The following is a 26,190-nucleotide window of genomic DNA, read 5'->3' as shown; positions in this document are numbered from 1 at the left end:
CACTCACAGAGACACAGAGACACACACACACGCTCACTCACAGACACATGCACATACAGATACACACACAGACACACACATACACACACACACACATAAACACAGATATATAAATGGATGCACCACCATTACCATGCAAGGGTCTGAAAGGGAACAGGTTGAGTGTTGAAGACTGGAGAAAGCCCTTCCCTCCGGAATTCCGAGCCGCTGGAATTCACCTCAAGGCTCAGGGTGAGGTCGAGCTAAGACTAGTGTTAGTCTCATCTCTTTTTTCATTGGCTTTCCAGTGCGGTCTTTCTCACCTCCTGAGGCCATTGACTCCCTGCTGCAACCCTGAGAACATTCCGGAACTCTATCCAGGAGCCTTCCCGAGTCAAACAATAGGCAGTGCACCTGCACCAAGAGGGAAGGGAGAAGGGTCTGAGGGAGTGTGTGAGGGAGTGTCTTCAGGGAAGGAGGAAGTGGGGATTGAGGGGTAGGGTTGAGTGTGGCTGTGGGGTGGTGGTCTTGTGGGCATGGCGGTGGGGGGGGGGGGGGGTGAGGGGTTCGCTGTGTGGGAACCTGGCGAGAGGTTGACAGTATTTCCCATGTTTGTCTTGGCCTTCACACTGTTCACCCTGAGGGGGAAGACAAGGGACTAAGAAACAGGCAGAGGCCATTTGGCCCCTCGAGCCTGTTCCACCATTCAATGAGATCAGGGCTGATCTGCGGCCTAACTCCACACACCTGCCTTTGACCCATAACCCTTAATACCGCTGCGTTATAAAGCTTTGTCCATCCCAAATTTACCATAGAATCCCTTGTGGAATCCCACAGAGTGGAAGCAAGGCACTTGGCCCATTCCAGGAGAAAGTGAGGTCTGCAGATGCTGGAGATCAAAGTTGAAACTTTATTGCTGGAACAGCACAGCAGGTCAGGCAGCATCTAGGGAACAGGAGATTCGACCGAATCTCCTGTTCCCTAGATGCTGCCTGACCTGCTGTGCTGTTCCAGCAATAAAGTTTCAACTTGGCCCATTCCAACCTTCCAACCACCATCCCACTCAGACCCACCCCTCTATTTCCCATGGCCAGCATGCACATTCCTGGACACAATGGGCAATTCAACATGGTCAATCCCCCCCTAACCTGCACATCTTTGGACTGTGGGAGGAAACCGGTGCACCCAGAGGAAGCCCACGCAGACACGGGGAGAATGTGCAAACTCCACACAGATAGTCGCCCAAGGCTGGAATCGAACCCGGGTCCCTGGCGCTGTGAGGCAGTGGTGCTAACCACTGAGCCACCGTGACACCATTAATTTGAACTGAACAACTGCTCCGGCATCCACTGCAGTTTGTGGAAGGTAGAGATCTACACCTCTCCCACCTTTGTGTGTCAAAGTGCTTCCTACCATCTCTCCTTATCGCTCTGGACCTAATTCTCAGACTATTCCTCCATGTTCTAGAATCCCCAACCAGTGGAAATAATTTATTTTTATCTACCCTGTCTTTCCCTGTTAATATCTTGAAGACTTCAATCAGATCACCCCTTACCCTTCTAAAATCTAGAAAGAAATTTGTGTAATCCCTCCTCATAACCCCGAAGTCCAGGTACCATTCTTGCAATCCTACGTTGTATTCCCTCCAAGGCCAATATACCCTTCCTGAGGTGTGGTGCTCAGATCTGCTCACAGTAATCCAAGTGAGGCCTAACCTGGGTTTTATATAACTGCAGGTAGGAGAAAATGTGGACTGCAGATGCTGAGGAGTCAGAGATGAAAAGTGTGGTGCTGGAAAAGCACAGCAGGTCAGGCAGCATCCGTGGAGCAGGGGAGTCGACGTTTCAGGCATAAGGCCTTCATCAGGAATTACTTACAATGAAGGGCTTATGCCCAAAATGTCAATTCTCCTGCTCCTCGGATGCTACCTGACCTGCTGTGCTTTTCCAGCACTGCATTTTTTGACTTATGTATAATTGAATTGAATTGAATTTATTGTCCCGTGTACCGAGGCACAGTGAAAAGCTTTGTCTTGCGAGCAATACAGGCAGATCACAGAGTTAAGTCGCATAGATAGTAAATAATAGGTAAACAGCGGCAAAGACAAAAACACAGGTACAGGTGAATGTTAAGCGTTTGTGAGTCCATTCAATATTCTAACAGCAGTAGGGTAGAAACTGTTATGAAACCGGCTGGTGCGTGTGTTCAGGCTTCTGTGCCTTCTCCCTGATGGTAGAGGTTGTAGAAAAACATTGCCAGGGTGGGATGGATCTTTGAGGATGCTGGCAGCCTTTCCTTGACAGCGGGCCTGGTAGATGGATTCTATGGATGGGAGGTTGGCCTTTGTGATTGTCTGGGCTGAGTTCACCACTCTCTGTAACCGCCTCCGATCTTGAATGTTACCATAGCCTTACCAGGTAATGATACATCCAGACAGAATGCTCTCAATGGCCCACCTGTAAAGGTTGCGAANNTATTCTAACAGCAGTAGGGTAGAAACTGTTATGAAACCGGCTGGTGCGTGTGTTCAGGCTTCTGTGCCTTCTCCCTGATGGTAGAGGTTGTAGAAAAACATTGCCAGGGTGGGATGGATCTTTGAGGATGCTGGCAGCCTTTCCTTGATAGTGGGCCTGGTAGATGGATTCTATAGATGGGAGGTTGGTCTTTGTGATTGTCCGGGCCGAGTTCACCACTCTCTGTAACAGTCTCCAATCTTGAATGGTACAGTTGCCGTACCAGGTGGTGATACATCCAGACAGAATGCTCTCGATGGTGCAACTATAAAAGTTGGCAAGGGTATTCACCGTCGTGCCAAATTTCCTCAGCTGCCTGAGGAAGAAGAGACGTTGTTGGGCCTTTGTAACCAGTGCGTCCACATGAAGAATCCAAGAAAGCTTGTTGTGGGTGACCCCTCCCAGGAGCTTGACATTCTCCACTCATTCCACCTCTGTGCTGTTAATGTGTAGGGGGGGCATGAGTAACATCCCGCCCAAAGTCAATAATGATAACTTCTGCATCCTTGTATTCCAGTCCTCTCGATATAAAGACCCACATTCCATCAGCTTTCTTGATTATTTTCTGCACCTGTTTGTGGCATCTTAAAGAATTGGGCACCTCAGCCTCCAAGTCTCTTTGGATATCTACTGTATTTAACATCATTCAAATGGAAAGTACCCTGATCTAGCCTTTTCTGGTCCAAAATGGAGAATCTCACACTTGGTTGCATTGAACTCCACCTTCCACAGTTTTACCCATTCAGTCCATCAATATCCCTTGTGATTTTATGCAATAATCTACACAGTCTACAATGATCGTTAACGCTGTGTCGTCAGCACGTTTGGTGATGTGACTTTCTGTGTCACAGTCCAAGTCGTTAATAGTTCCTTGTGGAACACCACGGGGTCACATCCTGCTAACCTGAGTACCTAGGGGAAAGTGAGGACTGCAGATGCTGGAGATCAGAGCTGAAAAATGTGTTGCTGGAAAAGCGCAGCAGGTCAGGCAGCATCCAAGGAGCAGGAGAATCGACGTTTCTGGCATAAGCCTTTCTTCAGGAACCTGAGTACCTACCCATTATCCCTACTTCCTGTCTCCGACAACTGAACCAATTTCCCACCCATGTCAGCAATTTGCCCTCAATCCAGTGGAATTCTACCTTCATTAACAGTATCTTATCTGGGACTTCATCAAATACCTATGGAGGTCCATACAATCAACATCCACAGACATTCCCCTGTCCACTATCATAGACATTTCAAAACATTCAGAGGTTTGTCAGGTATGACCTACATGTCATGAAACCATACTGGCTCCCTCTGATTAACTGAAAATTTTCAAGACATTCAGTTACCCCCCCCCCCCCCGATTACAGATTCCAACAATTTCCCCACCACCAATGTGAGGCGAGCTAGTCTGTAATTCTCTGGTTTACCTCTTTTGTCCTTCTTAACAAACAGACTGACTTGTGCAGTTTTCCAAATCAGAGAGTATCTCGGGAACTCTAAAAGATTATAGTTCGGACTCACCTACCTCTTTTAACTCCCTCAGATGGAAACCATCAAGTCCTGGGGATTTGTCACTCTTCAATTACATTAACTTCCTCAATTCCAATGCTTCATTTGCAGTCTTGACAGTGTGGAAGCAGGCCATTCAGCCCATCAAGTCCACCCTGATCCTCTGAAGAGCATCCCACCCTATCCCTGGGACCTTGTGCCCTCCCACGGCTAATCCATATAACCTACACATCCCTGAAAACTCTGAGCAATTTAGCATGGCCAATCCACCCAGACGTGCACATCTTTGGACTGTGGGAGGAAACCGGGGCACCCGGAGGAAACCCACGCAGACAGTCACTTGAGGGAGGAATCGAACATGGGTCCCTGGTGCTGTGAGACAGCAGTGCTAACCACTGAGCTGTCACCTTAACATTAATTTTATTCTCCCCCGATCCCGATCCATTATTAATTTCCTAGGCCTTCGAGAAACCTATCCTCCATTTCTACTGTCAATACTGAGGCCATCTTCCCACAGTCATTGAGAATATCCCCACTGCCAGTCTTTCGTAGGTGAGCATTACTCCTGACCACATGCTTTCCCTTTCTATGAAATTCCCTCTTACTAATTTTGATGTCCCTGGCAAGATTCCCTTTGTGATCCCTTTTAGCAGCTCTTCAAATCTGCTTTGTGGCCTTTTGCTGATCTCTAAGTTTTTTGCTGATCTTTATATTTTTCCCTTTCTTTTAGTTTTATGCTGTCCCTTATCTCGAGTTATCCATGATTTTTTTTTTGAGGTTTGGAAAGGTCAGGGAGTTTGCAACGAGGGAGGATGTACATCTTCATAGAATCCCTGCAGTGTGAAATGAGGCCATTCAGCCCACACTGACCCTCTGAAGAGCATCCTACCCAGATCCAACCAGTAACCTTGCATTTAGCATGGGCAATCCACCTAAACTGCACATCTTTGGACTACGTGAGGAAACCCACGCAGACACAGGGAGAAACCCACACAGACAGTCGCCCAAGGTCCCTGGTGCTGTGAGGCAGCCATGCTAACCACTGAGCCATCGTGCCACCCTAACCTGCTGTATCTCCAACTTCAATAAAATCCGAGAGACCTGCGGCTGCTGTAAATCAGAAACAAAAACAGAAGTTGCTGGAAAAGCTCAGCAAACATTTAGCTCAGGGTTCTGAGGACCAGAACCGCTAACTCTGATTTCTCTCCACAGATGTTGCCGCACCTGCTGAGCTTTTCCAGTAGCCTGTGTTTTTAGAACATAGAACATAGAACATAGAACAGTACAGCACAGAACAAGCCCTTCAGCCCACGATGTTGTGCCGACCACTGATCCTCATGTATGCACCCTCAAGTTTCTGTGACCATATGCATGCCCAGTAGTCTCTTAAATGTCCCCAATGACCTTGCTTCCACAACTGCTGCTGGCAACGCATTCCATGCTCTCACAACTCTGTGTAAAGAACCTGCCTCTGACATCCCCTCTATACTTTCCACCAAACAGCTTAAAACTATGACCCCCCATGTAAACAATTTCTGCCCTGGGGAAAAGTCTCTGGCTATCAACTCTATCTATGCCTCTCATTATCTTGTACACCTCAATTAGGTCCCCTCTCTTCCTTTTCTCCAATGAAAAAAGTCCGAGCTCAGTCAACCTCTCTTCATTAGATAAGCCCTCCATTCCAGGCAGCATCCTGGTAAACCTCCTCTGAACCCTATACAAAGCATCCACATCTTTCCTATAATAGGGCGACTAGAACTGGACACAGTATTCCAAGTGTGGTATAACCAAAGTTTTATAGAGCTTCAACAAGATCTCACGACTCTTAAACTCAATCCCCCTGTTCATGAAAGCCAAAACACCACATGCTTTCTTAACAACCCTGTCCACTTGGGTGGCAATTTTAAGGGATCTATGTACCTGCACACCAAGATCCCGCTGTTCCTCCACACTGCCAAGAATCCTGTCTTTAATCCTGTACTCAACTTTCAAGTTCAACCTTCCAAAATGCATCACTTCGCATTTATCCAGGTTGAACTCCATCTGCCATTTCTCAGCCCATCTCTGCATCCTGTCAATGTCACACTGCAGCCTACAACAATCCTCTATACTGTCAACGACACCTCCAACCTTTGTGTCATCTGAAAACTTGCTAACCCATCCTTCAATCTCCTCATCCAAGTCATTAATAAAAATTACACAGAGTAGAGGCCCAAGAACAGAGCCCTGTGGAACACCACTCACCACTGACTACCACTTTCCTTCCACTACCACTTGCTGTCTTCTGTCGACCAGCCAATTCTGTATCCAGACAGCTAACCTTACCTGTATCCCATTCCTCCTGACCTTCTGAACGAGCCTACCATGGGGAACCTTATCAAATGCCTTGCTGAGGTCCATATACACCACATCCACCGCTCAACCCTCATCAACTTGTCTAGTAACATCCTCAAAGAACTAAAAAAAAAATTAGATTCCCCACAGTGTGGAAACAGACCATTTGGCCCAACAAGTCCACACCAATCCTCTAAAGAGTAACCCACCCCTCTCTGACTAATTGACCTAACACTATGAGGCAATTTAGCATGGCCAATTCACCTGGCTTGCATATCTTTGGGCTGTGGGAGAAAACCCACACAGACACAGGGAGAACGTGCAAACCCCACACAGACAGTCACCCGAGGCTGGAATCGAACCTGGGACGCTGGTGCTGGGAGGTAGCAGTGCTAACCACTGTGCCACTCTCAAGCTTTGTCCTCAGTTTCAGTCTTTAGTAAGGTAACTTTGCTCCTGACCACTCCTTTACATTTCTGGGAAATTTCTCATTGATTTTCGTGTCCCTGGTGTGTTTCCTTTCAGAATCCCTCTTCTAGAGCTCTGACAAATCTCTCTGTGGTCCTTTGCTGCTGGTCTCCTTCAGACAGCGCCACACACACCCCCCACTGAATTTACAGGTTCCTGGTGGCGGGGTGTGGCACCACCCATAGACGCACAGATACACGCAAACATATAAATGAATATTCCTCCATCAGCATGCAAGGGGCTAAAAGGGAACAGGTTGAGTGTTGAAGACTGGAGGAAGCCCTTCCCTCCGGAATTCCGTGCGGCTGGAATTCACCTCAAGGCTTAGGGTGAAGGAGAGACATCATCAGCACCACCCCTTTCCTTCCCCCCACTCCCCAGGGTAACTGGAGGGAGAGGCAGTAAGTGGAGGGCAATATAGGAAGGGCAATGGGGAAGCCAGGGGTGAAATGTCACCGTAGCGACTTTGTTTTGCAGTGGGGGAAGTGAGAGCCTTTTGGGGCTGAATGGCCTTTGGTCCATGCAGTACCTCCTTCATAGTTCTGTCTAGTTACACTCGTTTCCGAGTGGTTGGAAAAGGCGTGAGATTGGACGTTTAATCAAGTTGGGATATGAGAGGGGGCTGGTTCTGAGAGTGGGATTCTTGGGAGGTTGACGTAGCTCAGGGAATTGGCAGAGTGAGAGAATCAACTAATAAACAGATACATTGCCCCTCCTTTCATGGAGCTGCACCACATCCCGGCGGAGATCTGACTGGGAGGTTACTCTGAACACATCAGCAATAGCGAGATCCCTCTTCCATATGTTAACAGGTCTTCAGAGTGTTTCTGCTTTTCCTGAGATGTGAAGCTGGACCTGAAATAGTACTTCTATTCCAATGTTGACTGTTGTTTTTTTCTTCTTTATTTTCTCATTCAGTTTTCCTGGACACCTTTGTGTGTTTCTATGTGATTATTTTCCTAAACTCTTACTAACATCCCACCTGTGTCTTTCCCTTTATCCGCTGCCAATTTGTTCCCATTTTGTTTAATCTTTTTTGAATGTGCCAGTATTGTGAACCTAACAAAAAAGGTAAAATCCCTGGGTGGTAAGACTTGTTACAACGAAGAGCTGTCTCATTTTCCATCCTCCGTTCCGATGCTTTTGACGATCGTGGGTTGGAAAGGCGCTGTCTGAGGATCTTTGGTGAATTTCTGCAGTGCGCCTTGTAGATCGTACACACTGCTGCTACTGAGCATCGGTGGGGGAGGGAGGTGGTGCCAATCAAGTGGGCTGCTTTGTCCTGGGTGGTGTTGAGCTTTCTCAGTGCAAGGATAAAGAAAGAATTATAAATTTGCAAAAGGAGATAAGAGGATCAGAAATGGTGACAGTGCAATGTGCAGGTTGTGGCATTTCCTTACAGAGTGGGAATGAAAGCAATACGAAGGTCAGTGGGCCAAGGAATGGCTGATGGAGTTTAATTTAAATAAATGTAATGTGTTGCATTTGGGAAAGGCAAATCAGGGCAGGACCTAAGCACTTAACTATAGATTCCCTACAGTGTGGAAACAGGCCATTCGGCCCAACAAGTCCACACTGACCCTCCGAAGAGAATCCCAGCCAAGCCCATTCCCCATTACTCTACATTTACCCCGACTCATGCACCTTACCTACACATCCCTGAACACTATGGGCAATTTAGGTGAAAGTGAGAACTGCAGATGCTGGAGTTTGGAGTCAAGATTAGAGTGGTGCTGGAAAAGCACAGCAAGTCAGGCAGCATCCAAGGAGCAGGAAAATTGACATTTTGGGCTAAAGGCCTTCATCAGGAATAATTCCTGATGAAGGCCTTTAGCCCAAAATGTCAATAATTCCAAAATAATTCCTGATGAATGGCGCTCACCCGAAATGTCGATTCGCCTGCTCCGTAGATGCTGCCTGACCTGCTGTACTTTCCCAGCACCACTCTAATCTGGACTATGGGCAATTTAGCATGGCCAATCCACCTGACCAGCATATCTTTGGACAGTGGGAGGAAACCCACACAGACACGGGGAGAATGGGTAAACTCCACACAGACAGTCTCCTGAGGGTGGGATCGAACCCAGCTCTTGGGCGCTGTGAGCCAGCAATGCTAACCACTGAGCTACCGTGCTACTTAATAGCAAAGACCTGGGGAGTGTTGCAGAACAAAGAGACCTTAGAGTGCAGGTTCATAGCTCGTTTGAAAGTGGAGTCGCAGGTAGATAGGATAGTGAAGAAGGTATTTGGTATGCTTTCCTTTATTGGTCAGAGTATTGAGTACAGGAGTTGGGAGGTCATGTTGCAGCTGTTCAGGAGATTGGTTAGGCCAGTTTTAGAATACTGTGTGTAATTCTTGTCTCCCTGATATAGGGAGGATATTGTTAAACTTGAAAGGGTTCAGAAAAGATTCATGGGGATGTTGCCAGGGTTGGAGGATTTGAGCTATAGGGAGAGGCTGAACAGGCTGGGGCTGTTTTCCCTGGAGCGTCGGAGGTTGGGGGGTGACCTTATAGAGGTTTATAAAATCATGAGGGGCATGGATAGGTTAAATAGACAATAGACAGGGTGGGGAAGTCCAAACCTAGAGGGTATAGGTTTAAGGTGAGAGGGGAAAGATATAAAAGACACCTAAGGGGAACCTTTTTCACACAGAGGGTGGTACATGTATGGAATGAGCTGCCAGAGGAAGTGGTGGAGGCTGGTACAATTGCAACATTTAAAAGGCATCTGGATGGGTATATGAATAGGAAGAGTTTAGAGGGAAATGGGCAAAATTCTGGCAAATGGGACTAGATTAATTTAGAATATCTGGTCAGTATCGATAAGTTGGGCCAAAGGGTCTGTTTTTCTGTGCCGTGTAACTCTGTGACTCTGTGGGTACAGTGCGGATTGACTGTACAATTAGAATGTTCTTATTTGTAAGCTTCAAGTTCCCTCCTCAACATAAAAGGATTCTTGGTATTTACTGTGGATATTTAGCAAATTTATTAAGCATGGCATATTAGCCAAGAATATAGTGATAGTGTCCCTGCCTCAAAGGCCAGGAGGTACGGGGTCAAGTCCCAAATGCTGCAGAATGTGTCATAACATGCCTGAGCAGATTGATTAAAGTTGCTGCGGATGGCACGGTGGCGCAGTGGTTAGCACAGCTGCCTCACACAGCGCCAGGTTCGATTCCAGCCTCGGGTGACTGTCTGTGTGGAGTTTGCACATTCTCCCCGTGTCTGTGTGGGATTCCTCCCACAAGCCAAAGATGTGCAGGCCAGGGTGAATTGGCTGTGCTAAATTGGCCACAGTGTTCAGGGATGTGTAGGTTAGGGTGAATTGGCCGTGCTAAATTGCCCACAGTGTTCAGGGATGTGTAGGTTAGGGTGAATTGGCCGTGCTAAATTGCCCACAGTGTTCAGGGATGTGTAGGTTAGGGTGAATTGGCCGTGCCAAATTGCCCACAGTGTTCAAGGATGTGTAGGTTAGGCGCATTAGTCAGGGGAAAATAATGGGTTTGGGTGGGATACTGTTCGGAGGGTTGGTGTGGGCTTGCTGGGCTGAGCAGCCTATTTCCACACTGTAGGGACTCTAATCCATATCTACCTTGGGGAACAGTGGTAGTGTCACCATCTCTGAGCCAGGAGGCCTGGTTTCAAGCGCAGCAGATGCTGCCTGACCTGCTGCGCTTTTCCAGCCACACATTTTTCAGCTCTGATCTCCAGCATCTGCAGTCCTCACTTTTTCCGGCCTGGGTTCAAGTCCTGCCTACTCCACACATGTGGTATAACATCTCTAAAGAGGCTGATTTAGAAATATCTACATAACAATTGTTAATGATCAATAATTAAACATTAACTTAGCAGCAAAGCCACAAAATCCAGGAAAAGTGCTCATTTTAGCTCAGGGTTTCATTCAGGGTGGCACAGTGGCTCAGTGGTTAGCACTGCTGCCTCACAATGCCAGGGACCTGGGTTCGATTCCAGCCTTGGGTGACTGTGTGGAGTTTGCACATTCTCCCCTTGTCTGCGTGGGTCTCCTCTGGGTGCTCCGGTTTCTTCCCACAGTCCAAAGATGTGCGGGTGAGGTGAATTAGTCATGTTAAATTGCCCGTAGTGTTAGGTAAATTAGTCAGAGGGAAATGGGTCTGGGTGGGTTGCTCCTCGGAGGGCCGGTGTGGACTTGTTGGGCCAAAGGGCCTGTTTCCACACTGTGCAGAATCTAATCTAATCAGTGGGCTTGTCAAACCCTCAACGTGACAAAAACATAAGTTGCTGGAAAAGCTCAGCACGTCTGGCAGCATCTGCGGAGAGAAATCAGAGTTAACGTTTCAGGTTCAGTTACCCTTCCTCAGAACCGATGGTAGCTCGGAAAATGTTGGTTTATAATAAAACACCATATACAGTGCAACCTCGGTTATCTGAATTTCGGATTATCCGAACAAATTCCCGAGGTCCCTGATGCTTGGGTAAACCGTGTTATCTGTACATTAGATTATCCGCACAAACCAGGCAGCATGGTGGCTCAGTGGTTTGATTCCACCCTTGGGCGACTGTCTGTGTGGAGTTTGCACATTCTCCCTGTGTCTGCGTGGGTTTTCTCCCACAGTCACAAAGATGTGCAGGTCAGTTGAATTGGCCACGCTAAATTGCCCATAATGTTAAGTGCATTAGTCAGAGGGAAGTGGGTCTGGGTGGGTTACTCTCTGTGGACTTGTTGAGCCGAAGGGCCTGTCTCCACGCTGTAGGGAATCTAATCTAAAATACTCCCTGCCCGTGTCGTTTGGATAATTGAGGTGGCCCTGTAAGCCGACATTTTCCGAGCTACCATCACTTCTGAAGAAGGGGCACTGGACCTGAAACCTTAACTCTGATTTCTCTTCACAGATGCTGCCAGACCTGCTGAGCTTTTCCAGCAACTTCTGTTTTTGTTTCCGATTTACAGCCTCGGGCGTTCTTTCGTTTTTTTTTTGTGAATGGTCTGTGTTCGCTTCGTGGCAGCGAAATTTTGAACAGAAAGTGCAAGGAAAACCCCACAAACATCTGAATTTCTTCGGTGGTGTGTGTAAAATAATCATTACGCTGGGAGTGGTCACACTCCAGTCATGTTATTGAGGGGCACGGACTATGGGAGGCTCAGAATGCCAATACCAACAAAGTTGGCTTAACCCTGAAGGAATTGGCCGCTAGACTGGAAACCTAGACATGTGGTGAAAAAATTAGCCCTATTGGTCTCACCCTCTCACCTCCCACCACACCAATCTACCTGGCACAGATGTACCTACTACTGATGGTTTGGGTAAATGTGGATAGAGCATAATCCCCATGGAGGCGAACCTCCGTTGAGAAGACCCTCCATTGTGTTGTGTGGTGCTAACATTGGGCAGTACGAGACACCAAGCAGATCAAGCAATTCAAAACCGTGAGCAATCCCACAACCAATGGGTAAGCACTGCACATCCAGTCGTGAATGGTGGTGGACAATTAAACAACTCCCTGCAGGAGGCGGCTCCACAAATATCCCCCTCCTCGATGATGGAAGGGCCCAGCACATCGGAGCAAAAGATAAGGCTGAGGCTTTCCCAGCAACCTTCAGCCAGAAGTGCTGAGGGGATGGTCCATCTCGGCCTCCCCCAGTGGTCCCCAGCATCACAGATCCCAGTCTTCAGCCAATTCCATTCACTCCACGTGATATCAAGGAACGGTTGGAGACACTGGATACTGCAAAGGCCATGGGCCCTGACAACAGTCCAGCAATGGTACTGAGGGGCATGAGGGGCATGAATAGAGTGAATAGGCAAGGTCTTTTCCCCCGGGTAGGGGAGTCCAGAAGTAGATGGCATGGGTTTCAGGTGAGAGGAGAAAGATTTAAAAGAGACCTCAGGGGCAACTTTTTCACGCAGAGGGTGGTGGTGGTGCGTGTATGGAATGAGCTGCCAGAGGACGTGGTGGAAGCTGGCACAATTGCAACATTTAAAAGGCATTTGGATGGGTATATGAATAGAAAGGGTTTGGAGGGATTTGGGCCGGGTGCTGGCAAATGGGACTAGATTTGTGTTAGCATGGACGAGTTGGGCTGAAGGGTATGCTTGCGTGCTGTGTACGTCTCTATGACTCTGTGATTTGTGCTGCAGAGCGTGTCGCTCCCCCAGCCAAGCTCTTCCAATACAGTGGCAAAATTCGCATCCAAACAGTTTCTGAAGGTAGCTCACCATTACCCTCTCAAAGGGCAAATTAAATAATGGGCCCAGCCAGCGGTGCCCAGATCCCATAAGTGATTTTAAAAAAAAAGAAGGGGATCAGTTAAAATATATGAACAAATGAAGGGAATCACAAGAGTTTGACAATAAATGCCACTGCCATTTTCAAATGAAATGTTTAAAAACGTCTAATATGAAAATGACCCCCTCACCCACAACTGTAAGTATAAGGGAACAGTAAGCAGCCTGAGGAACTCCTCCGAGCTGATCCCCTGTTGAATGAGAGAGTGAACACCCTATACCTTAGCTCGGAGAAAGTGAGAACTGCAGATGTTGGAGATCAGAGTCAAGATTAGAGTGGTGCTGGAAAAGCACAGCAGACCAGGCAACAGGAGAATCGACGTTTCAGGCAAAAGCCTGATCTCTGATGAAGGGCTCCTGCCTGAGACGTGGATTTTCCTGCTCCTCGGATGCTGCCTGACCTGCTGTGCTTTTCCAGCATCGCTCTCATCCTGACTCTATACCTTAGCTCCATACACTGGCTTTCATTATAAAGTCTTCATTGCCTCAGAGGACCACAGGGCTGCTCTCTCAGTATAGGGAGACGAAGGTGGGTGGTTTAACCTGCGGGTCAGCATGCCTCAGGCAAGGGGTGAAGTTGAGAAGGAGAGTCCTTCATGGTAATGTATAGATGTATAAAGATCGAGTATAACCTGTAATTCGCTCGCTGAATGCCTGACTATGAAAAGTTCATTCGCCGTCTATTAGTTCCGAAAGCTTTTTGTGAGAATGCGCCCAGTTATTTGCTCCCGTGTGAGTGACTTCACCCCCCCCCCCCCGCCCACCCCTGAAAGTCTGACCTTCTACAGTTCTGCACCTCACCTCACGCTCAGATCAAATCACTTCTTGCCTGTCCACACCCTGGTCAGGTAACTCCCTATAGTCAAGGGAGATCTGAGCCTGAAAGCAAAGGGCTGGAGAAACTTGGGGGTTTGGCAGTACCTGGATAGAGAAAGAGAGAGGCAGAGTTAACGTTCTCAATTCCTGTGTGACCTGTCGTCTGATCAGCAGGCGATGTGGGGGGGGGCCATGTCATTTACATTTCTCCTTAGCCCAAATCATCCAAAGCCCGGGGATGAGCAATATATCCAGGTCCACAGCCGCACATGCCTATATCCCATGAGGGACTAACAAAGAGCAGACAAACGCTTAACAGGCAGAAGCAAACTGTATATCTAACAAGCGGCTATGGGCTTAGGAAAGGGTTAGTTAGATAGCCTCTTTCAAGGAGGAGACATTTGGCAGATCTGGATTGGAGGAGGCTAACGGGGGATTTAATGGATGTAGGTTTGTTCGCTGAGCTGGAAGGTTCATTTCCATAGACCCTATACAGGCAAGAAGCAAAACTAATGTCATTTACAAAATACTGTGTAAGAACTGTAACAAACACTATATTGGACAAACAGGCAGAAAACTAGCCACCAGGATACATGGACGCCAACTAGCCACAAAACGACATCACCCTCTCTCACTAGTATCCTTACGTACAGATAAGGAAGGACACCACTTCGACTGGGACAACACATCCACCTTAGGACAAGCCAAACAGAGACATTCATAAGAATTCCTAGAAGCATGGCATTCCAACCGGAACTCTATCAACAAACACATCGAGTTAGACCCCATCTACCAACCCCTTGAGAAAAAGAACAGGAAATGACACCACCACAGGAAGTGACATCACCAACCCAAAGAAACCCAAACATATAAGTAGAAAGCAGGAGTCAGGAACAGTGCTTCGCCAGGAAGCCCACTGAAGATGTTACCTAGCAGGGTGACGAAACGTCTGGAAATGAAGCTTCCAGCCCAACTAGCAAACCTACATCCAGAACCTCAATCTGAGCTACAATTCTTCTCAAAACGCGCTGGGAGATTTAATGGAGGATTTTTGTTGAATTGTTACAGCAGGCTTTGATGCTGTGTGTAGGGGAATGCAGTTTCTCCTAGTCACTGTGTCGCGTGTCCGGAATTCACCCACCTCCATGTTTCACAGTTGGAGCAAGGCTGGGGGTCTACCTAACCCTGAGGGGAGCCTGAAGCAACTTCCCATTGGGAAAAGTTGGCAAAGGGGACACGGGGTACGCCCTTGAAGCAGAGGAAGATGGCAGGCCAGCAGGAAAGAGGCATGAGGTCTGTGTTCCCCTGGTGGTCCAGTTGAGTTCCTTCTGAGCAGCTCAGTGGTCCAGAACAGACAGTACTTGGAGGGAGAGAGAGAGAGAGAGGGAGAGGGAAAGAGAGGGAGGGAGAGTGTGAGGGAGGAAGAGAGAGAAAGATAGACAGAGGGAGGGAGAGAGAGAGAGTGGGGAAGAGAGAGAGAGAGAGGGAGGGGGAGAGAGATAAAGAGAGAGAGAGAGAGAAAGAGAGAGAGGTTGTTCCTTCTGGAAGTGAGTCTTGTCTTTGAAAACGGGAGACGCAAACTTGAAACAGTCATCCATGTGAAGCCGGGCCAGTCTGTACCAGCACGGTGCCCCTGGGGCGATCTCTCTTTCAGTCTGGTTACCCTGAGGCAGCAGCACTGGCTGGAGGACTCACTCACTCAGGAGAAACAGTGACATGACAAGGGGACAGCACGGTGGCTCAGTGCTTAGCACTGCAGCCTCCCAGCACCAGGGACCTGGGTTCGATTCCAGCCTCAGGTGACTGTCTGCGTGGAGTTTGCACATTCTCCCTGTGTCTGTGTGGATTTCCTCTGATTGGCTCCTTCTGATTCTGAATTTGCCCATTGAAACTTTCCTCACCCTTGAGAAACATATTCTCACGTGTTCATAGAAAGAAAACTCTTGAGTTTCTGTGTTCCTTTTCACAAAATCTCCAAGTGCTCCGCAGCTATTAATGTGGTCCCTGCTATAACATAGGAAACGCTGCAGCAAATTTGCACACAGTATGCTTCACACTGACATTAATGGAGTGATGGCCAGGTATTTGGTGAGGAGATTGAGAATAACACCCACTGGTCCTCTTTAAATAGTGCCATTAATATTTAGCTTCACATTCAACTTGGAAACAACGTGTTTTATTCATTCACAGGATGTGGGCATCATTGACTGGGCCCAGCAGTTATTACCCGTCCCTAGTTGCCCCCTTGAGAAGGTGGGGGTGAGCTGCCTTCTTGAACCGCTGCAGTCCGCCTGCTGTGGGTTGACCCACAATGCCCTGAGGGAGGGAATTCCAGGATTTTGACCCAGTGACAGTGAAGGAACGGCGATATATTTCCAAGTCAGGATTGTGAGGGGCTTGGAGGGGAACTTGCAGGGGGTGGTGTTCCCATCCATCTGCTGCCCTTGTCCTTCTAGATGGAAGTTGTCATGGGTTTGGAAGGTGCTGTCTGAGGATCTTTGGTGAATTTCTGCAGTGCATCTTGTAGATAGTACACCCTGCTGCTACTGAGCGTCGGTGGGGGAGGGAGTGGATGCTTGTGGATGTGGTGCCAATCAAGCGGGTGCTGCTTTGTCCTGGATGGTGTCAAGCTTCTTGAGTGTTGTTGGGGCTGCCCCCATCCAGACAAGGGGGCGTATTCCACCACACTCCTGACTTGTGCCTTGGAGATGGTGGACAGGCTTTGGGGAGTCAGGAGGGGAGTTACTAACCATAGGATTCCTAACCTCTGACCTGCTCTTGTAGCCACCATATTTATCTGGCTAGTGCAGTTAAGTTTCTAGTCAATGGTAACCCTCAGGATGTTGATAATGGAGCGTTTAAATATAAAAAGAAATTAAATATCAAGGGGCAGTGGTTAGATTCTCTTTTTATGGACGAGATCATTGCCTGACATTTATGTGGCATGAATGTTACTCACCACCTGTCTGTCCTTAACCTGGATATTGTCCAGACCTTGTCACATTTGAACATGGACTGCTTCAGTATCTGAGGAGTTGTGAATGGTGCTGAACACTGTGCAATTATTGGCGAACATCCTGACTTCTGACCTTGTGATGAAGGGAAGGTCATCGATGAAGCAGCTGAAGATGGTTGGGGTCTAGGACACTCCCCTGAGGGACTCCTGCAGAGATGTCCTGGAGCTGAGATGACTGACCTCCAACAACCTCGACCATCTTCCTGTGTACCAGGTATGACCCCAACCAATGGAGAGCTTGCCCCCGATACCCATTGACTCCAGTTTTGCCAGGGCTCCTTGATGCCACACTCGGTCGAATGCAGCCTTGATGTCAAGGGCTGTCCCTCTCCCCTCACCCTCTGGAATTCAGCTCTTTTGTCCATGTTTGACCCAAGGCTGTAATGAGGTCAGGAGCTGAGTGACCCTGGTGTAACCCAAACTGGGGGTCACTCACAAGTCTTCAGTACCATTGCTGGAATATTGTCAGGGCCCATGGCCTTTGCAGTATCCAGGGTCTCCAACCATTCCTTGATATCACGTGGAGTGAATGGAATTGGCTGAAGACTGGGATCTGTGATGGTGGGGACCACTGGGGGAGGCCGAGATGGACCATCCCCTCAGCACTTCTGGCTGAAGATTGCTGGGAAAGTTCCAGCCTCATATGTTGGAGGCAGAGAGAGGAAAGTGGGAGGGGTCATTTTAACCACTATGGAAGGTGATGGCCCTTTGGCCCACCTTGTCTGTGCTGACCATGAGGCCATTCTAAATTAATCCCATCTGCCTGCACATAGCCCATGTGCCAGTATTCCCTGCCTGTTCATGTGTCTAAATGCCTCTTAAACACTGCTATCTTATCTGCTTTTACCACCTCCCTGGCAGTGTGTTCCAGACACCTACCACCCTCTGTGTAAAAAAACTTACCTCACACATCTCCTTTAAACATTCCCCCTCTCACCTTAAATCTATGCCCCTGAGTATTTGACATTTCCATCCTGGAGAAAAGATTCTGATTATCCACCCTGTCCATGCCTCTCATAATGTTATACACTTTGATCAGGTCTCCCCTCAGCCTCTGACGCTCTAGTGAAAACAATCCAAGTTTGTCCAGCCTCTCCTTATAGGGAATATACTCCAATTCAGGCAACATCCTGGTAAACCTCTTTTGTACCCTCTCCAAACCCTCCACATCCTTCGAATAGTGTGGGGACCAGAACTGTACACAATGCTCCAAATGTGGCCTCACTAACATCTTACACAGCTGCAGCATGACTTGCCAACTGTTATACTCAATGCCCTGACCGATGGAGGCAAACATGCCATACGTATTCTTTACCAATTCCTCCCCTTGTGGAGCTATGGACTTGCACCCCAACATCCCTCTTTATGACTGAAACAAAACCAGAATTTGCTGGAAAACCTCAGCAGGTCTGGCAGCATCTGTGGAGAGATATCAGAATTAATGTTTTCAGGTCCGGTGACCTGGTAGAGTGGCAGAGTGGCTCAGTGGTTAGCACTGCTGTCTCACAGCGCCAGGGACCCGGGTTCAATTCCAGCCTCTTGTGACTGTCTGTGTGGGTTTCCTCCGGGTACTCCAGTTCCCTCCCACAATCCAAAGATGTGCAGGTCAGAGAAATTGCCCCTAGTGTTAGGTGCATTAGTCCGGGGGAATGAGTCTGGGTGGGATACTCGTCGGTGTGGGCTAGTTGGGCCAAAATGGCTTGTTTACATACTGTAGGGATTCTAAATCTAAATGACCCTTCCTCAGAAGGAACATGTGAGTTTATATGCAGAAGACAGGGTCAGGGGGTAGGGGGAGGGGATACAGAGCAAACGATAGAGCCCAAAGAGAGAGAGAAGAACAGTTGTACCGACACAGGAATGGATAACTATCTGCCCGGGAGGGTGACTAGCTGCTAATAAAGACTGATAGTGGTCAACAATAAGTTGTGTGTAACGGCAGACTATGTGAAGACAAGTCGAGAGTGTGATGCAGAAAAAGCACAGCAGGTCAGGCAGCATCCGAGGAGCAGGAGAATTGACGTGTGTGGGGTTGAGATAAGGAGAGTTCGGGCCCTCAAATTATTGAATTCAATATTGAGTCCTGAAGCTGCAGGGTCCCCGAGGGGAAATTGAGGTGCTGTTTTTCCAGGTTTCACTGAAGCACTGCAGCAAGCCTGAGACAGAGATGTTGGCCAGGGAACAGGGTGGGGTGTTAAAGTGGCAGGCAACTGAAAGCTCAGTGTCTTTACTGTGGGCAGAACGTCAGTGTTCTTAAAAGTAGTCACCTAGTCTACGCCTCACGTCCCCAGTGTTGAGGAGAGCACAGTGTGAGCATTGAATGCAGTAGATTAGGTTGTGGGAAGTGCAGGGTAGGTGTTTGGGCCCTGGGATACTGAGGTGGGGGAGGGGAATGGACAGGTGTTACACCTTCAGCAGTTGCAGGGGAAGGTGCCATGGGGCTGTGGAGGGGGTTGTTGGGAGTGGGGGAGGAGTGGACTAGGAGGGAAGGGTCCCTGCGGAAGGCTAACAAAGGGAGGGAAGGGGAACATGTGTCTGGTGGTGACATCTCATTGAAGGTGGTGGAAATGGGGGCTGATGAGCCTCTGGTTGTGGATGGTGGTGGGATGGTCGGGGAGGACAAGGGGAACCCTATTGCTGTCGTGGGAGGGAAGAGAGGGGGATGAAGGCGGAAGTGTGGGAGATAGGGCGGATACGGCTGAGGGTCTTGTCAACTATGGAATCCTTGGTGGAGAAACAAGGTAGATATTTCAGAGGCCCTTTTGTTGAAGGTGGCATTATTGGAACAGAAGTAATGGAGATGGAGGAACTGGGAGAATGGAATAGAGTCTTTCCAGGAAGCTGGGTGTGAGGATGTATAGTCAAGGTAACTGTAGGAGTCAGTGGGTTTGCAATGGATACTAGTGGCCAGCCTATCTCCAGAAATGGAAACAGAGATGTCGAGAAGAGAAGGGAGAAGTCAGAGATGGGCCAGGTGAAGGTGAGAGCGGGGTGGAAATTGGAAACAAAATCGATAAACTTTTCCAATTCCGGATAAGACAGGGAAACAGCAACAATGATGTCATCGTTAAACCGGAGAAAGAGTTGTGGGTGGGGGCTGGGATAGGACTGGAACAAGGAATGTTCCACACTCCCCACAAAGGGACAGGAATCACTGGGGCCCATTGTGGGTTCCCATGGCCACCCCTCTGACCTGGAGGAAGGGAGAGGAGTTAAGGGAGATGTTGTTGAGGGTGAGGATGAGCTCGGCAGAGACGGGGGAGGGTGGTGGTGGGTGGGAACAGCTCAGGCCTTTGCTCCAGGAGGTAGTAGAGATCCCTGAGACCATCTTGATGGGGTATGGAGGTGTAAAAGGATGACTCTTCCATGGGAAAGAGGAGGAGGCTGGAGCCTATAGTCATCCAGTGCTCCGAAGGGTCCTGCCATTTACTGTACTTTGGGGGTCAGTCTCAATTTCATGGTCTGTTCTCAGAAATGGACTCAAACTACCAACTGTCACAGGTTGGGCCGAAGCTGTTCGAGTCGAGAGGAATGAATATAATCTTATTGGAAAACGTATGATCCAGAGGGAACTGGATGGAGCTGGGGGAGGCTAGAACGAGGGAACACAGTTTAACAATCAGAGGTCCCCTGTTTAAGATGGAGGTGAGGTTGTCCATCTCTCAAAAGGTTGTTGGGTCTTTGGAACACTCTAACCCAGAGAGCAGGGAGTCAACATCATTGATAATGCTGAAGGCCCAGTGTTAAGGTGGTTCCTTGATTGATAATGGAGTCTGACATTATCAGACGCAGATTGACAAGAATCAGACCAGCCAGGATTGTACCGAATGGTGGAAAGGTTTAATGTAGACAAGCAAGAGGCTGGGAGAACACAGCAAGCCAGGCAGCATCAGGATGTGGAGAAGTCAACGTTTTGGGTCTAAACCTTCTTCAGGACTCGGGGTGGGTGTGGGGGGAGCTGCAGGTAAAGGGGGTGGTGGGGAATGGGGGTGCAGGGTGGTGAGGTAGGAATAGGTGAACACCTAGCGGGTATGGCCTGGTTGGTCGATAGGAGAGATGAAGCCGGTTGGTGGTTGGGAGGAGTGGAAGGGAAGGGGAGGGGCTGGGAAGGGAGTCAGGGATGGGGAGGGAGGGTATTGGGGAACTCAGTGTTGAATCCTCCGGGCTGTAGGCTGCCCAGGTGGAAGATGAGGTGTTGTTCCTCCGATTTGCGGTTTGGTTCATTGTGGCAATGGAGGAAAGGGAATGGGAAAGGGAGTGGGAAGGGAGTGGGAAGGGAAATTAAAATGGGCGGTGACTGGGAGGTCTGGTCGGCCTCTGAGGGCCCGGCTGCGATGCTCAGCGAACTATTCCCGAAGTCGTTTGGTCTGCCCGGTGTAGAGAAGACCACATCGAGAGTATCTGATGCAGTAAACTAGGTTGGAGGAGAGGCAGGTGAACCTCTGTCTCACCTGGAAGGACTGTTTGGGGCCTTGGATGGAGGTGAGGAGGGTGGGGTACTGGCTCGTTTCGCATTTTTCTGGTTGCAGGGGAAGGTACCTGGGGGTTCTGGAGGGTTGGTGGGGAGACCGGAACAAACCAAGGACTGCCGAAGGGAATGGTCCTTATGGAAGGCAGAGAGGGGTAAGGAGGGGAAGATGTTCTTGGTGGTGGGGTCTAGTTGGAGTTGGGGGAAGTAGTGGAGTGGTAGGTGAGGACAAGGAAGACTCTGTCTTTATTGCGTTTGAATGGGGGGAGCGGCTTAGAGCGGTGGAAGGGGGAATGGAGGTGGTGAGGTGGAGGACTGTCTGGGTGACAGAGGCATGTTGTTCAAAATAGGTAGATCTACCCTTGGTCCTAATTTGTGCATTCAGCCAGATGATGAGTACTACACTGCCATTGTCCCCAATCACTTCCACACACCTTCTTAACCCATGGTGTCCAAAGTTAAAAATCACACAACACCAGGTTATAGTCCAACAGGTTTAATTGGAAGCACACTAGCTTTGGGAGCGATGCTAGTGGCGCTCTTCCAATTAAACCTGGTGGACTATAACCTGGTATTGTGTGATTTTTAACTTTGTCCTCCCCAGTCCAGCACCGGCACCTCCACATCATGACTATCCACGGTGAGCATGTTAGTGTCAGTCAGAACAGCAGCACCTTCGGCTGTGACACCTGGCTCCTAAAGAAGGAGATGCATAGATATGCACGACATTAGGAAGAGGCCATTCAGCCCTATCAATTCCTGCTGGCTTTGGACCTCCAGGCAAACGCTTGTTTCCAACCATTTCTCTCACATATTTGTGATGTCAGGAGGGTGCCAAGTACTTTATCAAAGAATTATTATTGCCCTGGCCTCTGTTGCCATGTAGGTAGAGTGGTACCCAATTTGTGCACAGCAAGATCTCAATTAATAGCAGTCTGATAATATCTAGACAAAGGATAATTGTTTAAAAAAATGAATGAAAGTTAAACACTGATGTTAGAACCACGACCCACTACCCCACTGACTCCTATAACCATGATCCTCCCTGCATTTGGTATTTCTGTGGGTCAATCTGTGACTGACCTCTCAAATCTCACGTGTATAAACTGGTGCGTGGGAAGATCCAACTGTTGTGTGCAAAGGGTGTGTTAGCACCGACAGAACTGACAATACAGGTCATTCTGCTATAACATGCATTTCATTAAGGATTGATGAATTTGGGGCACTGTTTCTACAGCGCAAAAACATTTAAAACGTGTGTTGGCTGTAACACGATCACAGCACCAACACTTTAAGCCCTGTGTCTAAAGTGTGATTTTTCTATAACACGGGGTTGCGCAGGAACGCAACCATCGTGTTAGCAAAGAACAGACTGTAACTCCAGGAGAAGGACAAGAAATAAGTGACAAATTCTCGAGTTTGGGGAGAGTGGGGATAACATGATCCAACCTCCCATAGTGCGTGTGAGATTTAACCTTGGATAACCTTTGAAATGGAGTGTATGAAAACCTGTAACAAAGACAGAAATTGCTGGAAAAGCTCAGCGGGTCTAGCAACATCTGTGAGGAGAAAGCAGAAACGTTAACTCTTTGATTTCTCTCCAACAAATGCTGCCAGACCCGCTGAGCTTTTCCAGCAATATCTGTTATTGTTTCTGATTTCCAGCATCTGCAGTTCATTGGCTCGTGTGAAAATCTGTAACAGATTTGGAACATGGGGAGAAAAGTAGGCCATTCCGCCCCTCAAGCCCATTCTAGTGTCAAACAAGATGGTGGCTGACCTATGCTATCTTTTTAATTCCCAGGCTGGCTGCGTATGCCTTAATATCGCCCCCAGTACAAATCTGTCTGACTTACCTTTCACGTTTACAATTGTGTCAGTCTCTTATATCTAAGGTTATATCACCATGTAGGAGTGAGAAAAGGCCATTCAGCCCATTGAGTCTGCTCCACCATGCAATGAGATCATGCCTGGTCCAGTTTCCTACTTTTTCTCCAGAACCCTTGATTCTCTCCCTGATAAAAATCTCAGCCTTGAAGATACTTAATGACCCAGCCTCCAGAGTCCTCCCACAACCTAACCCCTGTTATGAACATCACACACACACAATCTCATCAGAGAGACAGGGGCCAGATAGAAGTCGGGGGAGGTGATGGCCCAGTGGTGTTATCACTAGACTACTAATCCAGAGACCCAGGTAATGTCCCGGGGACCCAGATTCAAGCCCTGCCACAGCAGATTGTGGGATTTAAATTCAATAAAAATAGGAAGTTAAGAGTCGAACAGTGACTCAATTGTTGGAAAAGCCCAACTGGTTCACGAATGTTCACCAATCACTGCCGTCCTTACCTGGTCTGCTCTACATGAGACTCCCGACCCACAGCAATGTGGTTGACTCTAACCGCCCTCAGGGTAATTAGGGATGGGGCAATAAACCCTGGCCTAGCCAGTGACACCCTTATCCCACAAGTGAATAATAAACAGTGTATATGATTATGAGGGGCATGGGCAGGGTGAATAGAAAGCAGATTGAAGTGTTAATAACAAAGGGCATTGTTTTAAAATGGAAAACAGAAGGTTCAGAGGGGAATTGAGGAAAAGATTTTTCGCTCTAAGGGTGGTGAGAGTCTGGGAGGGGGAACTTGAGGTGGGAAACCTCACAACCTTTATAAAGTACTTGGATAAGACTGTAAGGCGTAGGAGTGGAAGCAAGGCCATTCAGCCCATCGAGCCCACTCCGCCATTTAATCATGGCTGATGGGCGTTTCAATGCCACTTACCCGCACTCTCCCTGTAACCCTTGATTCCTTATGAGATCAGTGTTTATCAATCCCTGCCTGGAAGACATTTAAGTGTCCAAGGCAATAAATTCCACAGGCCCGAGGCTGGAATTGAACCCGGGTCCCTGGCGCTGTGAGGCTGCAGTGCTAACCACTGAGCCACCGTGCCACCCCAAATTATATTGACACGCTGAAAATCTCCTTTGCCAAAACAGTCTTCGATGTTGCGGCAGTACCTCCTTATATCTCATGGGCTAGCAGCTCTCCATCTTCCAGTGTCTACTAGCCCCAAACTCCATTTCCTTGTCATCATTTCCTGAGGTTAACTGCCTGAGGTTAAGCCAATCTGTTCACAATATGGGTGTTGTTTCAAGAGTTATTTACTAGAATGTTGGGGGTTTGGACTGCAGGTTCACAGTTCCTAGTTCCTTGAAGGTGGAGTTGCAGGTAAACAGGGTTTGGTTGGTCCACTTGCCTTTATTGGTCAGAGTATTGAGTACAGGAGTTGGGAGGTCATGATGCGGCTGTACAGGACATCGGTTATGCCTCTGTTGGAATATTGCAATTCTGGTCACCCTGCTATAGGAAAAATGATGTTAAACTTGAGAGGGTGCAGAAAAGATTTACAAGGATGTTGCCAAGGTTAGAGGATTTTAGCTATAGAGAGAGGCTGAACAGGCTGGGGCTGTTTTCCCTGGAGTGTTGGAGGCTGAGGGGTGACCTTGTAGAGGTTTACAAAATCATGAGGAACATGGATAGGGTGAATATGCAAGATCCTTTCCCTGGAGTAGGGGAATTCCAAAGCTAAAGGTTTCAGGGAGAGGGTAAAGATTTAAAAGGGATTTGAGGGGCAACTTTTTCATGCAGAGGGTGGTGTGTTTATGGAATGAGCTGCCAGAGGAAACGGTGGAGGCCAGTACAATTACAGCATTTAAAAGGCATCTGGACGGGTATATGAATAGGAAGGGTTCAGAGGGCCAAATGCTGGGAAATGGGAGTAGACTGGGTTGGGATATCTGATCAGTATGGACAGGTTGAACTGAAGGGCCTGTTTCTGTGCTATACATCTCTATGAGCTGGAAATGTGTTGCTGGAAAAGCGCAGCAGGTCAGACAGCATCCAGGGAACAGGAGAATCGACGTTTCGGGCATAAGCCCTTCTTCAGGAAGAAGGGCTTATGCCCGAAACGTCGATTCTCCTGTTCCCTGGATGCTGCCTGACCTGCTGCACTTTTCCAGCAACACATTTCCAGCTCTGATCTCCAGCATCTGCAGACCTCACTTTCTCCTATAATCTCTATGACTCTACCTTATAGACACCAACAAAACTCCATCTGGACCAGGCAAGCCAAACACTGGAAGGATGTTCCTGAGGTCGATGGGCTCCAGAACCAGGAGTTACAGCTTCAGGAGGCAGGATAAGCAATTCAGAATTGGGATGAGGAGAAATGTCATCACCCAGAGAACGGGGCCCCTGTGGAGTTATTGGACACAGGAAGCAGGAAAGGACAGAAACTTTGAATATTTTCAGGAAAGAATTAGATCTAGTTCTCTGATCTCTAGGGGATCAAAGGATGTTGGGAGAAAGTGGGAGCAGGCAATTGAATTGGATGACCAGCCATTGAATGGTGGAACAGGCTTGAAGGGCCGAATGGCCTACTCCTGCTCCTACTTTCAGTGTTTATTTGTGTTCCATTTGATGATGAGCTGAAGTTCTAAATGCATTTCCACAGCATTGCTAAGATTGTCTAATTCCAACACAACATCCCCCAACATCACCCCTGTCATAGCTCAACTGTGAGGTGAAAGTGAGGACTGCAGATGCTGGAGATTAGAATCAAGATTAGAGTGGTGCTGGAAAAGCGCAGCAGGTCAGGCAGCATCCGAGGAGCAGGAAAATCGAAGTTTCGGGCTGGAGCCCTTCATCAGGAATGAGGCTGGGAACGTCGGGGGTGGAGAGATAATTGGGAGGAGGGTGGGGCTGGGGAGAAGGTAGCTGAGAGTGCAATAGGTGGATGGAGGTGGGGGTAAAGGTGATAGGTTGGAGAG

The 26,190-nt window shown here is 48.3% G+C and overlaps 1 protein-coding gene across 1 annotated transcript in view; it reads left to right on the top strand.

The window, feature by feature from the left end:
* The window catches only part of LOC122550332 (pituitary adenylate cyclase-activating polypeptide type I receptor-like), a 158,961-nt gene that overhangs the window by 86,986 nt on the left and 45,785 nt on the right, over positions 1–26,190 (top strand). The gene's annotated exons all lie outside the window — the stretch shown is intronic.

The sequence above is a fragment of the Chiloscyllium plagiosum genome, chromosome 5 (genome assembly GCF_004010195.1).
Source record: "Chiloscyllium plagiosum isolate BGI_BamShark_2017 chromosome 5, ASM401019v2, whole genome shotgun sequence".
Taxonomy (NCBI): domain Eukaryota; kingdom Metazoa; phylum Chordata; class Chondrichthyes; order Orectolobiformes; family Hemiscylliidae; genus Chiloscyllium; species Chiloscyllium plagiosum.
Note: the sequence above shows the minus strand (reverse complement) of the source record. Positions and strands in the feature narration are given on the sequence as shown.